Consider the following 15,653-nt stretch of genomic DNA (forward strand, 5'->3'; position numbering starts at 1 on the left):
CAACTGCTTTTTTCAAAGCACATATCCTCTTGTTCCTTTCTGCACAGCTATCTTTTTTGTTTGTCCACACTTTTTATTTAATTTGTGCATCAGTCCACTCCTATTGCTGCCTGCCATACCTGGCTGAGATTACTGCAGGGAGATAGTAATTGTAGGACAGTCCCTGTTTTTTTTTTTGTTTTTTTTTTGTGGGAGATTAAGATTGGCATTTCTGCTACAGTGCCATCCCTGTGTGTGCCATCTCTCACTGAGTGGGCCATAGAAAGCCTATTTATTTTTTCCGTGATTTGTGTTCTAAATTCTACCTCAACACAAAAACACTACATCAATCAGTGGTAGAAAAATATTGGCCTCAGTCAGGGCTTGTGTGCCACTGCTGTGTGTGCTATCTCTCATTCAGTGGGCTATAGAAAGCCTATTTATTTATTTATTTTTCTTCTTATTATTTGGTTTCTAAAGTCTCCCTGAAAAAAAAAAAAAAATAAAAAAACAGTGGGAGAGTAATATTGCCCTTTCAGCTTGTGTGCCAGTCTTGACTCCTGGGTGTGCCACCTCTCTCTCATTCAGTGGGCCATAGAAAGCCTATTTATTTTTTTGTTTTTTTTAATATTATTTGGTTTCTAAAGTCTCCCTGAAAAAAAAAAAAACATAAAAAAACAGTGGGAGAGTAATATTGCCCTTTCAGCTTGTGTGCCAGTCTTGACTCCTGGGTGTGCCACCTCTCTCATTCAGTGGGCCATAGAAAGCCTATTTATTTTTTTTTTTAAATATTATTGGGTTTCTAAAGTCTCCCTTAAAAAACAAAAAATACATAAAAAAACAGTGGGAGAGTAATATTGCCCTTTCAGCTTGTGTGCCAGTCTTGACTCCTGGGTGTGCCACCTCTCTCATTCAGTGGGCCATAGAAAGCATTTTTTTTTCCTTGATTTGTGTTCTAAAATCTACCTCAACACAAAAACACTACATCAATCAGTGGTAGAAAAATATTGGCCTCAGTCAGGGCTTGTGTGCCACTGCTGTGTGTGCTATCTCTCATTCAGTGGGCTATAGAAAGCCTATTTATTTATTTATTTTTTTTCTTATTATTTGGTTTCTAAAGTCTCCCTGAAAAAAAAAAAAAAAAAAAAACAGTGGGAGAGTAATATTGCCCTTTCAGCTTGTGTGCCAGTCTTGACTCCTGGGTGTGCCACCTCTCTCATTCAGTGGGCCATAGAAAGCCTATTTTTTTTTTTTTTTAAATATTATTGGGTTTCTAAAGTCTCCCTTAAAAAACAAAAAATACATAAAAAAACAGTGGGAGAGTAATATTGCCCTTTCAGCTTGTGTGCCAGTCTTGACTCCTGGGTGTGCCACCTCTCTCATTCAGTGGGCCATAGAAAGCATTTTTTTTTTCCTTGATTTGTGTTCTAAAATCTACCTCAACACAAAAACACTACATCAATCAGTGGTAGAAAAATATTGGCCTCAGTCAGGGCTTGTGTGCCACTGCTGTGTGTGCTATCTCTCATTCAGTGGGCTATAGAAAGCCTATTTATTTATTTTTTTTTTCTTATTATTTGGTTTCTAAAGTCTCCCTGAAAAAAATAAAAAAAATAAAAAAACAGTGGGAGAGTAATATTGCCCTTTCAGCTTGTGTGCCAGTCTTGACTCCTGGGTGTGCCACCTCTCTCTCATTCAGTGGGCCATAGAAAGCCTATTTATTTTTTTGGTTTTTTTAATATTATTTGGTTTCTAAAGTCTCCCTGAAAAAAAAAAAAACATAAAAAAACAGTGGGAGAGTAATATTGCCCTTTCAGCTTGTGTGCCAGTCTTGACTCCTGGGTGTGCCACCTCTCTCTCTCATTCAGTGGGCCATAGAAAGGCTATTTATTTTTTTGGTTTTTTTAATATTATTTGGTTTCTAAAGTCTCCCTGAAAATAAAAAAAAAAAAACTTAAAAAAACAGTGGGAGAGTAATATTGCCCTTTCAGCTTGTGTGCCAGTCTTGACTCCTGGGTGTGCCACCTCTCTCTCATTCAGTGGGCCATAGAAAGCCTATTTATTTTTTTGTTTTTTTTTAATATTATTTGGTTTCTAAAGTCTCCCTGAAAAAAAAAAAACATAAAAAAACAGTGGGAGAGTAATATTGCCCTTTCAGCTTGTGTGCCAGTCTTGACTCCTGGGTGTGCCACCTCTCTCATTCAGTGGGCCATAGAAAGCCTATTTATTTATTTTTTTAAATATTATTGGGTTTCTAAAGTCTCCCTTAAAAAACAAAAAATACATAAAAAAACAGTGGGAGAGTAATATTGCCCTTTCAGCTTGTGTGCCAGTCTTGACTCCTGGGTGTGCCACCTCTCTCATTCAGTGGGCCATAGAAAGCATTTTTTTTTTTCCTTGATTTGTGTTCTAAAATCTACCTCAACACAAAAACACTACATCAATCAGTGGTAGAAAAATATTGGCCTCAGTCAGGGCTTGTGTGCCACTGCTGTGTGTGCTATCTCTCATTCAGTGGGCTATAGAAAGCCTATTTATTTATTTATTTTTTTTCTTATTATTTGGTTTCTAAAGTCTCCCTGAAAAAAAAAAAAAAAAAAAAAAAAACAGTGGGAGAGTAATATTGCCCTTTCAGCTTGTGTGCTAGTCTTGACTTCTGGGTGTGCCACCTCTCTCTCATTCAGTGGGCCATAGAAAGCCTATTTATTTTTTTGGTTTTTTTAATATTATTTGGTTTCTAAAGTCTCCCTGAAAAAAAAAAAAACATAAAAAAACAATGGGAGAGTAATATTGCCCTTTCAGCTTGTGTGCCAGTCTTGACTCCTGGGTGTGCCACCTCTCTCATTCAGTGGGCCATAGAAAGCCTATTTATTTTTTTTTTTAAATATTATTGGGTTTCTAAAGTCTCCCTTAAAAAACAAAAAATACATAAAAAAACAGTGGGAGAGTAATATTGCCCTTTCAGCTTGTGTGCCAGTCTTGACTCCTGGGTGTGCCACCTCTCTCTCTCATTCAGTGGGCCATAGAAAGGCTATTTATTTTTTTGGTTTTTTTAATATTATTTGGTTTCTAAAGTCTCCCTGAAAATAAAAAAAAAAAAACTTAAAAAAACAGTGGGAGAGTAATATTGCCCTTTCAGCTTGTGTGCCAGTCTTGACTCCTGGGTGTGCCACCTCTCTCTCATTCAGTGGGCCATAGAAAGCCTATTTATTTTTTTGGTTTTTTTAATATTATTTGGTTTCTAAAGTCTCCCTGAAAAAAAAAAACATAAAAAAACAGTGGGAGAGTAATATTGCCCTTTCAGCTTGTGTGCCAGTCTTGACTCCTGGGTGTGCCACCTCTCTCATTCAGTGGGCCATAGAAAGCCTATTTATTTATTTTTGTAAATATTATTGGGTTTCTAAAGTCTCCCTTAAAAAACAAAAAATACATAAAAAAACAGTGGGAGAGTAATATTGCCCTTTCAGCTTGTGTGCCAGTCTTGACTCCTGGGTGTGCCACCTCTCTCATTCAGTGGGCCATAGAAAGCATTTTTTTTTTCCTTGATTTGTGTTCTAAAATCTACCTCAACACAAAAACACTACATCAATCAGTGGTAGAAAAATATTGGCCTCAGTCAGGGCTTGTGTGCCACTGCTGTGTGTGCTATCTCTCATTCAGTGGGCTATAGAAAGCCTATTTATTTATTTATTTTTTTCCTTATTATTTGGTTTCTAAAGTCTCCCTGAAAAAAAATAAAAATAAAAAAACAGTGGGAGAGTAATATTGCCCTTTCAGCTTGTGTGCCAGTCTTGACTCCTGGGTGTGCCACCTCTCTCTCATTCAGTGGGCCATAGAAAGCCTATTTATTTTTTTGGTTTTTTTAATATTATTTGGTTTCTAAAGTCTCCCTGAAAAAAAAAAAAACATAAAAAAACAGTGGGAGAGTAATATTGCCCTTTCAGCTTGTGTGCCAGTCTTGACTCCTGGGTGTGCCACCTCTCTCATTCAGTGGGCCATAGAAAGCCTATTTATTTATTTTTTTAAATATTATTGGGTTTCTAAAGTCTTCCTTAAAAAACAAAAAATACATAAAAAAACAGTGGGAGAGTAATATTGCCCTTTCAGCTTGTGTGCCAGTCTTGACTCCTGGGTGTGCCACCTCTCTCTCTCATTCAGTGGGCCATAGAAAGGCTATTTATTTTTTTGGTTTTTTTAATATTATTTGGTTTCTAAAGTCTCCCTGAAAAAAAAAAAAAAATAAATTAGGTGGGAGATTAATATTGACATTAGTGCTTGAGTGACAGTCCTGCGTGTGTGTCATCTCTGTGATTTTGTGCCACAGAAAACAGAGTGTGTAACATTGTGCCTGATTTTCCTTGTGGTCTCACCAACCTGTTAAGGGATATTGAAATCATACTGAAGTTATAGCTCACCGTGTAAGTTGTTTGACAGCAACAAATAAAGTTACTTTGGTTAAGATTTTAAAACAATGAGGAAGTCTGGTGCAAGAGGTCGTCGTGGGCGTTCATTGTCAGCTGGTAATGATGGTAGTGGTAGTGGAGCATCAGGTGGTCGTGGGGATAAAAATATTCCACCTAAGTCTGGAGCTGTGGAGCCAGTTTCGTCGTCAGGCTACACAAGGCCTCGAACGCTCTCTTTTCTGGGAGTAGGAAAACCGCTTTTAAAGGCGGAGCAGCAACAGCAAGTTTTGGCTTACATTGCAGACTCAGCCTCTAGCTCTTTTGCCTCCTCTTCCGAAACTGGTAAATGTAAAAGCAGCGCGTCGCTTGTGGATGTTCACGGTCAGGGACAAGTCGCTTCCTTGTCCTCCTCAGCAAAAACTACAACAAGAGAGAAGGATGCAGCAGGCGACACAACGGGTCACTCCATGGAGCTCTTTACACATACCGTCCCTGGCTTAGAAAGTGAAACATTTAACAGGCCATGCCCATTACAAGTATATTCTGACATGGAGTGCACTGATGCACAGCCACAGCCAGAGTACTATGCTGCTCCTTTGACTCAGACCACCACATTGCCCTCTCAGGGTACAGATCCACAATCAGACCCTGATGAGACTATGTTGCCCCGCCACGAACGCTATACCACTGACCGACACAGTGACACAGACGAAGTTGCACACGAGCTCGAAGAGGAGGTAATAGATGACCCAGTTATTGACCCCGATTGGCAGCCATTGGGGGAACAGGGTGCAGGCGGCAGTAGTTCAGAAGCGGAGGTGGAGGAGGGGCCGCAGCAGGCATCAACATCGCAACAGGTTCCATCTGCCGGGCCCGTATCTGGCCCAAAACGCGTGTCAAAGCCAAAACCTGTTGGAGGACAGCGTGGCCATCCGGTTAAAGCTCAGTCTGCAATCCCTGAAAAGGGATCCGAGTCTAGGAAGAGTGCAGTCTGGCATTTTTTTAAACAACATCCAACTGATCAGCGCAAAGTCATCTGTCAAAAATGTTCAACTAGCTTAAGCAGAGGTCAGAATCTGAAAAGTCTAAATACTAGTTGCATGCATAGACACTTAACCACCATGCATTTTCAAGCCTGGACTAACTACCAAACGTCCCTTAAGGTTGTAGCACCCTCGGCCAATGAAGCTAGTCAGCAACGCAACATCCCTTCCGTCACTGTAAGGCCACCATTTTCCGCACCACTGGCAGTATCTGTGCAGGTTTCTTTGCCAGCCAAAAGCAGTCAGGGTCAGGGAACCACCAGTTTTGTAGGAGGAAATATTGCATCTAGGGCACCGGCGGAAACAATACCGTCTCCAACCGTCTCTCAGTCTGCCATGTACACCGGCACACCCGAAAGTTCCACGATCTCCAGCTCTCCAGTCCAGCTCACCCTACATGAGACTCTGGTTAGAAAAAGGAAGTACTTATCCTCGCATCCGCGTACACAGGGTTTTAACGCCCACATAGCTAGACTAATCTCGTTAGAGATGATGCCCTACCGGTTAGTTGAAAGCGAAGCTTTCAAAGCCCTGATGGAGTACGCTGAACCACGATACGAGCTACCCAGTCGACACTTTTTTTCCAGAAAAGCCATCCCAGCCCTGCACCAGCATGTTAAACAGCGCATCGTCCATGCACTCAGGCAATCTGTGAGTACAAAGGTGCACCTGACTACAGATGCATGGACCAGTAGGCATGGCCAGGGACGTTATGTGTCCATCACGGCACACTGGGTGAATGTGGTGGATGCAGGGTCCACAGGCGACATCAATTTAGGGACAGTTGTGCCTAGCCCACGGTCTAGGAAACAGTTGGCTGTAGGCGTTCGCACCCCCTCCTCCTCCTCCTCCTCGTCCTCCTGCAGAAGCTACAGCTCTTCCACAGAACGCAGTCTGCCAACCACTCCATCGGCAGATGACACTGTTGCACACCAGTTGTGCCATTATGGGCCAGCTACTGCCAAGCGTCAGCAGGCTGTATTGGCTATGAAGTGTTTGGGCGACAACAGACACACCGCGGAAGTTCTATCCGAGTTCTTGCAACAAGAAACGCAGTCGTGGCTGGGCACAGTAGATCTTGAGGCAGGCAAGGTAGTGAGTGATAACGGAAGGAATTTCATGGCTGCCATCTCCCTTTCCCAACTGAAACACATTCCTTGCCTGGCTCACACCTTAAACCTGGTGGTGCAGTGCTTATTGAAAACTTATCCTGGGTTCTCCGACCTGCTCCTCAAAGTGCGTGCACTTTGCTCACATATCCGACGTTCGCCTGTACACGCCAGCCGTATGCAGACCTATCAGCGGTCTTTGAACCTTCCCCAGCATCGCCTAATCATAGACGTTGCAACAAGGTGGAACTCAACACTGCACATGCTTCAGAGACTGTGCGAACAGAGGCGTGCTGTTATTTATTTGTGGGAGGATACACGGGCAGGCAGTATGATGGCAGACATGGAGTTGTCAGGTGTGCAGTGGTCTAAGATACAAGACATGTGTCAAGTCCTTCAGTGTTTTGAGGAATGCACACGGCTGGTTAGTGCAGACAACGCCGTAATAAGCATGAGCATCCCCCTAATGCGTCTGCTGATGCAAAGTTTGACGCACATAAAGGAGCAGGCGTCTGCACCAGAGGAAGAGGAAAGCCTTGATGACAGTCAGCCATTGTCTGGTCAGGGCAGTGTACAGGACGAGGTAGCGGGCGAAGAGGAGGTGGAGGACGAGGAGGATGATGGGGATGAGTATATTTTTAATGCTGAACCTTTCCCGGGGGCACAGGAAATTGGTTGCGTGTCACGGCCGGGTTCTGGTTTTTTGAGGGACACAAGTGACGTAGATTTGCCTGCAACTGCCCCTCAACCAATCACAACCGGAGATTTGACAACTGGAACTTTGGCCCACATGGCGGATTATGCCTTACGTATCCTAAAAAGGGACACACGCATTACGAAAATGATGAACGATGACGATTACTGGTTGGCCTGCCTCCTTGATCCACGCTATAAAGGCAAATTGCAAAATATTATGCCACATGAGAACTTGGAACTAATATTAGCAACCAAACAATCAACTCTTGTTGACCGTTTGCTTCAGGCATTCCCAGCACACAGCGCACGTGATCTTTCTCACACGAGCTCCAGGGGGCAGCAGACTAGGAGTGTTAGGGGTGCACACATCAGAAGTGGCGTTGGACAGAGGGGTTTTCTGACCAGGTTGTGGAGTGATTTTGCTATGACCGCAGACAGGACAGGTACTGCTGCATCAATTGAAAGTGACAGGAGACAACATTTGTCCAGTATGGTTACTAACTATTTTTCATCCCTTATCGATGTTCTCCCTCAACCGTCATTCCCATTTGATTACTGGGCCTCCAAATTAGACACCTGGCCAGAATTGGCAGAATATGCATTGCAGGAGCTTGCTTGCCCGGCAGCAAGTGTCCTATCAGAAAGAGTATTCAGTGCTGCAGGTTCAATATTAACCGAAAAAAGGACTCGTCTGGCTACCCAAAATGTTGACGATCTAACATTCATTAAAATGAAGCACAACTGGATTTCGAAATCTTTTGCCCCACCTTGCCCGGCCGACACCTAGCTTTCCTATGAAAAGCTCTTGCCTGTGAATTACTTTTCTAATGTCTAATTTGCTGCAGCTGATTGTACAGCATACGACATGTTTACACCTCCCTAAATGGCAAAACTCCCCACACGGGGCCGTGGTATCGCGACTTGGCGCAAGCACCCGTGAGACTGCTGTTTGTCTGAAGAGGTGGGTGTGCTCGCTTTTGGTTGACGGCATTGCTACTGGGTCCCTCATAGACATGTAGTGTCTCTGGCGGTGGTGGTGCGCACCCAACGTCAGACACACCGTTGTAACATGAGGGGCCCTGGGGCGGTCCCGCCGGCCTCAAGAGAGTTCCCCCCTACCCCAGCTCAAAATGTGCTCTACCACGTGCAAAATTATGTCGCACAGCTCCACCAATCTTTAGTCTATTCGCTGACATCATTCAATGTCTGGCACTGACAATACAAATTTGTAGACATCTATGATGCAACTTAAAGTAGTCTGTGTCTGTGTCCTATATTGGCACCATTAAATAGTTACTGCCAAATTACTATGTCAGAAACTCAGTAGATGAGCCCACCCCTGTACCTAAGTATGCCACCTTTTTTTTTGTTTTGGTTGTTTTGCGAGACATTAACATCTATTTATATTTTGGGAGTACTGGGACAGACACTCCTTGCACTACTCCTCCACTCACCACCAAGCTGCCTGTGTATCCATGTAACCGCTGTAAAGCTGCCATGAGCCTATTGTTTGTTATTTTAGGCCTTTGATAGCCTGTCTGCGGTCCCTACTTTAAATACTCCTCCACTCATCACCAGCTGCCTGCCCGTGTATCCATGTAACCGCTGTAAAGCTGCCATGAGCCTATTGTTTGTTATTTTAGGCCTTTGATAGCCTGTCTGCGGTCCCTACTTTAAATACTCCTCCACTCATCACCAGCTGCCTGCCCGTGTATCCATGTAACCGCTGTAAAGCTGCCATGAGCCTATTGTTTGTTATTTTAGGCCTTTGATAGCCTGTCTGCGGTCCCTACTTTAAATACTCCTCCACTGACCACCAAGCTGCCTGCCCGTGTATCCATGTAACCGCTGTAAAACTGCCATGAGCCTATTGTTTGTTATTTTAGGCCTTTGATAGCCTGTCTGCGGTCCCTACTTTAAATACTCCTCCACTGACCACCAAGCTGCCTGCCCGTGTATCCATGTAACCGCTGTAAAACTGCCATAAGCCTATTGTTTGTTATTTTAGGCCTTTGATAGCCTGTCTGCGGTCCCTACTTTAAATACTCCTCCACTCACCACCAAGCTGCCTGTGTATCCATGTAACCGCTGTAAAGCTGCCATGAGCCTATTGTTTGTTATTTTAGGCCTTTGATAGCCTGTCTGCGGTCCCTACTTTAAATACTCCTCCACTCACCACCAAGCTGCCTGTGTATCCATGTAACCGCTGTAAAACTGCCATGAGCCTATTGTTTATTATTTTAGGCCTTTGATAGCCTGTCTGCGGTCCCTACTTTAAATACTCCTCCACTCATCACCAGCTGCCTGCCCGTGTATCCATGTAACCGCTGTAAAGCTGCCATGAGCCTATTGTTTGTTATTTTAGGCCTTTGATAGCCTTTCTGCGGTCCTTACTTTAAATACTCCTCCACTGACCACCAAGCTGCCTGCCCGTGTATCCATGTAACCGCTGTAAAACTGCCATAAGCCTATTGTTTGTTATTTTAGGCCTTTGATAGCCTGTCTGCGGTCCCTACTTTAAATACTCCTCCACTCACCACCAAGCTGCCTGTGTATCCATGTAACCGCTGTAAAGCTGCCATGAGCCTATTGTTTGTTATTTTAGGCCTTTGATAGCCTGTCTGCGGTCCCTACTTTAAATACTCCTCCACTGACCACCAAGCTGCCTGCCCGTGTATCCATGTAACCGCTGTAAAACTGCCATAAGCCTATTGTTTGTTATTTTAGGCCTTTGATAGCCTGTCTGCGGTCCCTACTTTAAATACTCCTCCACTGACCACCAAGCTGCCTGCCCGTGTATCCATGTAACCGCTGTAAAACTGCCATGAGCCTATTGTTTGTTATTTTAGGCCTTTGATAGCCTGTCTGCGGTCCCTACTTTAAATACTCCTCCACTCACCACCAAGCTGCCTGTGTATCCATGTAACCGCTGTAAAGCTGCCATGAGCCTATTGTTTGTTATTTTAGGCCTTTGATAGCCTGTCTGCGGTCCCTACTTTAAATACTCCTCCACTGACCACCAAGCTGCCTGCCCGTGTATCCATGTAACCGCTGTAAAACTGCCATAAGCCTATTGTTTGTTATTTTAGGCCTTTGATAGCCTGTCTGCGGTCCCTACTTTAAATACTCCTCCACTCACCACCAAGCTGCCTGTGTATCCATGCAACCGCTGTAAAGCTGCCATGAGCCTATTGTTTGTTATTTTAGGCCTTTGATAGCCTGTCTGCGGTCCCTACTTTAAATACTCCTCCACTGACCACCAAGCTGCCTGCCCGTGTATCCATGTAACCGCTGTAAAACTGCCATGAGCCTATTGTTTGTTATTTTAGGCCTTTGATAGCCTGTCTGCGGTCCCTACTTTAAATACTCCTCCACTGACCACCAAGCTGCCTGCCCGTGTATCCATGTAACCGCTGTAAAACTGCCATGAGCCTATTGTTTGTTATTTTAGGCCTTTGATAGCCTGTCTGCGGTCCCTACTTTAAATACTCCTCCACTCATCACCAGCTGCCTGCCCGTGTATCCATGTAACCGCTGTAAAGCTGCCATGAGCCTATTGTTTGTTATTTTAGGCCTTTGATAGCCTGTCTGCGGTCCCTACTTTAAATACTCCTCCACTGACCACCAAGCTGCCTGCCCGTGTATCCATGTAACCGCTGTAAAACTGCCATAAGCCTATTGTTTGTTATTTTAGGCCTTTGATAGCCTGTCTGCGGTCCCTACTTTAAATACTCCTCCACTCACCACCAAGCTGCCTGTGTATCCATGTAACCGCTGTAAAGCTGCCATGAGCCTATTGTTTGTTATTTTAGGCCTTTGATAGCCTGTCTGCGGTCCCTACTTTAAATACTCCTCCACTGACCACCAAGCTGCCTGCCCGTGTATCCATGTAACCGCTGTAAAACTGCCATGAGCCTATTGTTTGTTATTTTAGGCCTTTGATAGCCTGTCTGCGGTCCCTACTTTAAATACTCCTCCACTGACCACCAAGCTGCCTGCCCGTGTATCCATGTAACCGCTGTAAAACTGCCATGAGCCTATTGTTTGTTATTTTAGGCCTTTGATAGCACTGGCCAACAGTGAAAATGTTTCTGAAATGAAAATAGCTGGTTTGTAATAATTTTAGCATCCTAAAAACGAATATGTTACTTAAAAATCATTATTAGCTCTTGTTGCTGAGATACAGGTCATTTAAGATTATTATGCAGGAAAATAGGGAAATTTTGAATTTTCAACAAATGTGTATTGGTAAACCTGATTACAGACCTGTTGAACCAATGTCAGCCATTTTATTCATTGTGTCTGCATAGTTTGTACTAATTGAAGTCTCTTTCTCTTGTTGCAGTAATTTTGTGGAGAGAATTTACACTTTGAAAATGCCTCGTAAATGTGCAAATATTGTTAACAATTTTTGTTACGTGTGTGGTTATGTGACATTTGCCAACCAAAGAAGACCAATTACTCCACTTGTGAAGACTGCTTACCATCATTACTTTGCTTATACGTGGCACTTAAATACGTGGCACTTATACGTGGCACTTAAATACGTGGCACTTATATACGTTGCATTTTGAGACCTATAATTTTTCCACATTTTGGTCCACAGAGTCATGTGAGGTCTTGTTTTTTGCGGGACGAGTTGACGTTTTTATTGGTAACATTTTCGGACACGTGACCATTTTTTATCACTTTTTATTCCGATTTTTGTGAGGCAGAATAACCAAAAACCAGCTATTCATGAATTTCTTTATACCGTTCTGCGTTTGGTAAAATTGATAAAGCAGTTTTATTCGTCGGGTCAGTACGATTACAGCGATACCTCATTTATATCATTTTTTAATGTTTTGGCGCTTTTATACGATAAAAACTATTTTATAGAAAAAATAATTATTTTGGCATCGCTTTATTCTGAGGACTATAACTTTTTTATTTTTTTGCTGATGATGCTGTATGGCGGCTCGTTTTTTGCGGGACAAGATGACGTTTTCAGCGGTACCATGGTTATTTATATCCATCTTTTTGATCGCGTGTTATTCCACTTTTTGTTCGGCGGTATGGTAATAAAGCGTTGTTTTTTGCCTCGTTTTTTTGTTTTTTTTCTTACGGTGTTTACTGAAGGGGTTAACTAGTGGGACAGTTTTATAGGTTGGGTCGTTACGGACGCGGCGATACTAAATATGTGTACTGTACTGTGCAATTTATACTCTTGTAATGAATTCTTATCGCTACCTACAGCACATACTTCCATGGCGTGTATCTAAAAAACGAGAGCTAATTAAACAATTCTGTGGGTATATTTGAGTTTCTCGACCCAAAATTAGTAATATTTGCCTATTTTCATCAAAGAAACATGAAAAAAGTTGTTTTTTGTTGGCCTGTGTAGCCTGTCTGCGGTCCCTACTTTAAATACTCCTCCACTCATCACCAGCTGCCTGCCCGTGTATCCATGTAACCGCTGTAAAGCTGCCATGAGCCTATTGTTTGTTATTTTAGGCCTTTGATAGCCTGTCTGCGGTCCCTACTTTAAATACTCCTCCACTCACCACCAAGCTGCCTGTGTATCCATGTAACCGATGTAAAACTGCAGTATTTTGCTTATAAAAAAGAAAATACTGGAGAGATATCAAATGCAGACATTTTAACATTAAAAACAAAAACACATACAACAAAAAACTGGTACAGTACAAAAATTGGCCACCAGCTACAAAAACTTTCTCCTGCAAGTAGTTAACTGAAAGGTTTTTTTCCATTGAAAACACAGATATGGCATCCACCGAGTGTTGTCCTGTCGCGTCTTCTTTATATTATTGCCAAGAAGCTGCAACTGAATAAAGCTGAGCTTCTACCTTCTGCCTCTTATTAACTGCTTTTTTTAAAAAAAATTGTCCACCAGCTACAAAAACTTGCTCCTGCAAGTAGTTAACTGGAAGGTTTTTTTCCATTGAAAAAACAGATATGGCATCCACCGAGTGTTGTCCTGTCGCGTCTTCTTTATATTATTGCCAAGAAGCTGCAACTGAATAAAGCTGAGCTTCTACCTTCTGCCTCTTATTAACTGCTTTTTTTTTATAAAATTGGCTGTTCCGGCCTACTAAAGGTGTCTGTCTGCCCCTGCCTGGTGTTGTCCTCAACTGAATAAAGCTGAGCTTCTACCTTCTGTTCCAAATTACCATTTTTAAAAATGCAATTGGCTGTTCCGGCCTACTAAAGGTGAATGTCTGCCCCTGCCTGGTGTTGTCCTCAACTGAATAAAGCTGAGCTTCAACCTTCAGTTCCAAATTACCATTTTTAAAAATGCAATTGGCTGTTCCGGCCTACTAAAGGTGAATGTCTGCCCCTGCCTGGTGTTGTCCTCAACTGAATAAAGCTGAGCTTCTACCTTCTGTTCCAAATTACCATTTTTAAAAATGCAATTGGCTGTTCCGGCCTACTAAAGGTGAATGTCTGCCCCTGCCTGGTGTTGTCCTCAACTGAATAAAGCTGAGCTTCAACCTTCAGTTCCAAATTACCATTTTTAAAAATGCAATTGGCTGTTCCGGCCTACTAAAGGTGTCTGTCTGCCCCTGCCTGGTGTTGTCCTCAACTGAATAAAGCTGAGCTTCAACCTTCTGTTCCAAATTACCATTTTTAAAAATGCAATTGGCTGTTCCGGCCTACTAAAGGTGTCTGTCTGCCCCTGCCTGGTGTTGTCCTCAACTGAATAAAGCTGAGCTTCTACCTTCTGCCTCTTACTAACTGCTGTTTTTTTTAAAAATTGGCTGTTCCGGCCTACTAAAGGTGTCTGACTGCCCCTGCCTGGTGTTGTCCTCAACTGAATAAAGCTGAGCTTCAACCTTCTGTTCCAAATTACCATTTTTAAAAATGCAATTGGCTGTTCCGGCCTACTAAAGGTGTCTGTCTGCCCCTGCCTGGTGTTGTCCTCAACTGAATAAAGCTGAGCTTCAACCTTCTGTTCCAAATTACCATTTTTAAAAATGCAATTGGCTGTTCCGGCCTACTAAAGGTGAATGTCTGCCCCTGCCTGGTGTTGTCCTCAACTGAATAAAGCTGAGCTTCTACCTTCTGTTCCAAATTACCATTTTTAAAAATGCAATTGGCTGTTCCGGCCTACTAAAGGTGTCTGTCTGCCCCTGCCTGGTGTTGTCCTCAACTGAATAAAGCTGAGCTTCTACCTTCTGCCTCTTACTAACTGCTGTTTTTTTAAAAAATTGGCTGTTCCGGCCTACTAAAGGTGTCTGACTGCCCCTGCCTGGTGTTGTCCTCAACTGAATAAAGCTGAGCTTCTACCTTCTGCCTCTTACTAACTGCTGTTTTTTTAAAAAATTGGCTGTTCCGGCCTACTAAAGTTGTCTGTCTGCCCCTGCCTGGTGTTGTCCTCAACTGAACAAAGCTGAGCTTCCACATTCTGGCTTTCGCCCTATACTATCAGATATTAAACTGCATTTGGCCTACTAGTGTGGTTATGCCCTTGAAACAGTGTCTGCTGCTCTTGGGTTTGCTACTCCACTGAACAAAGCAATGCCGCCTGTTTAGTCCTGTTACCAATTTTGAACTGCATTTAGCCTACTTTATTCTTTGGCCCTATATCTGTTTCCTCCTCATCCTGCCCATTGCCTAGCCACTGCTAGATGAGTCTGCTGGTACATTGACCTAGACCACTACATTCCCCTTATACTCTACACAGCCAGAATCTGACCCTGCTGAAAGTAAGGTTCCCCTTCCCGCATGTTATACCACCTTACACAGGGACAGAGAGGAAGGTGCAGATGAAAGTGCAGGTTCCTTCATCAGGTGGGGGGGCATACTCGTTGGCGACGTCACTGGCACAGGGCACCTCAGAGTACGCAAAAGTGTTGCTGCTGGTGGGAGGCGCCCCCGCCATGCAAACACACATCGCTGTACTTTGAGGGGCCCTGTGCCAGTGCCAATGCGAACGAGTGGGCCCCCCCTGCTTGCTCAGGATCACAGCACTTGCAACGTTGAAATACTTACCTTTCCCTGCAACACCGCCGTGACGTAGTCCGCATTTCCTGGGCCCACGAAAAACTTGAGCCAGCCCTACTCCCCCCACAACTTTTGCCAAATGACCCCCAATTCCCTATGCCCAACTATTATTATAAAGTTAATTAAGATTGACAAGCTTCAGAAACAAGAATGGATGTTTTTGGCATTAAAATGGGCACTGTAGGTGTTTTCCTGGCCTCCACTCACTGCCGACTATGCTTCCCCATTGACTTGCATTGGGTTTCGTGTTTCGGTCGATCCCCGACTTTTAGCGATAATCGGCCGACTGCACTCGACTCGACTCTGGACAAAATCGGGTTTCACAAAACCCGACTCGATCTTAAAAAAATGAAAGTCGCTCAACTCTACTCAGGACTAATAAACACTGAGTTCGTTCTCCAAACTTATTTGCCCAGAGT

Source organism: Ranitomeya variabilis, chromosome 7 (assembly GCF_051348905.1).
Source record: "Ranitomeya variabilis isolate aRanVar5 chromosome 7, aRanVar5.hap1, whole genome shotgun sequence".
NCBI lineage: Eukaryota > Metazoa > Chordata > Amphibia > Anura > Dendrobatidae > Ranitomeya > Ranitomeya variabilis.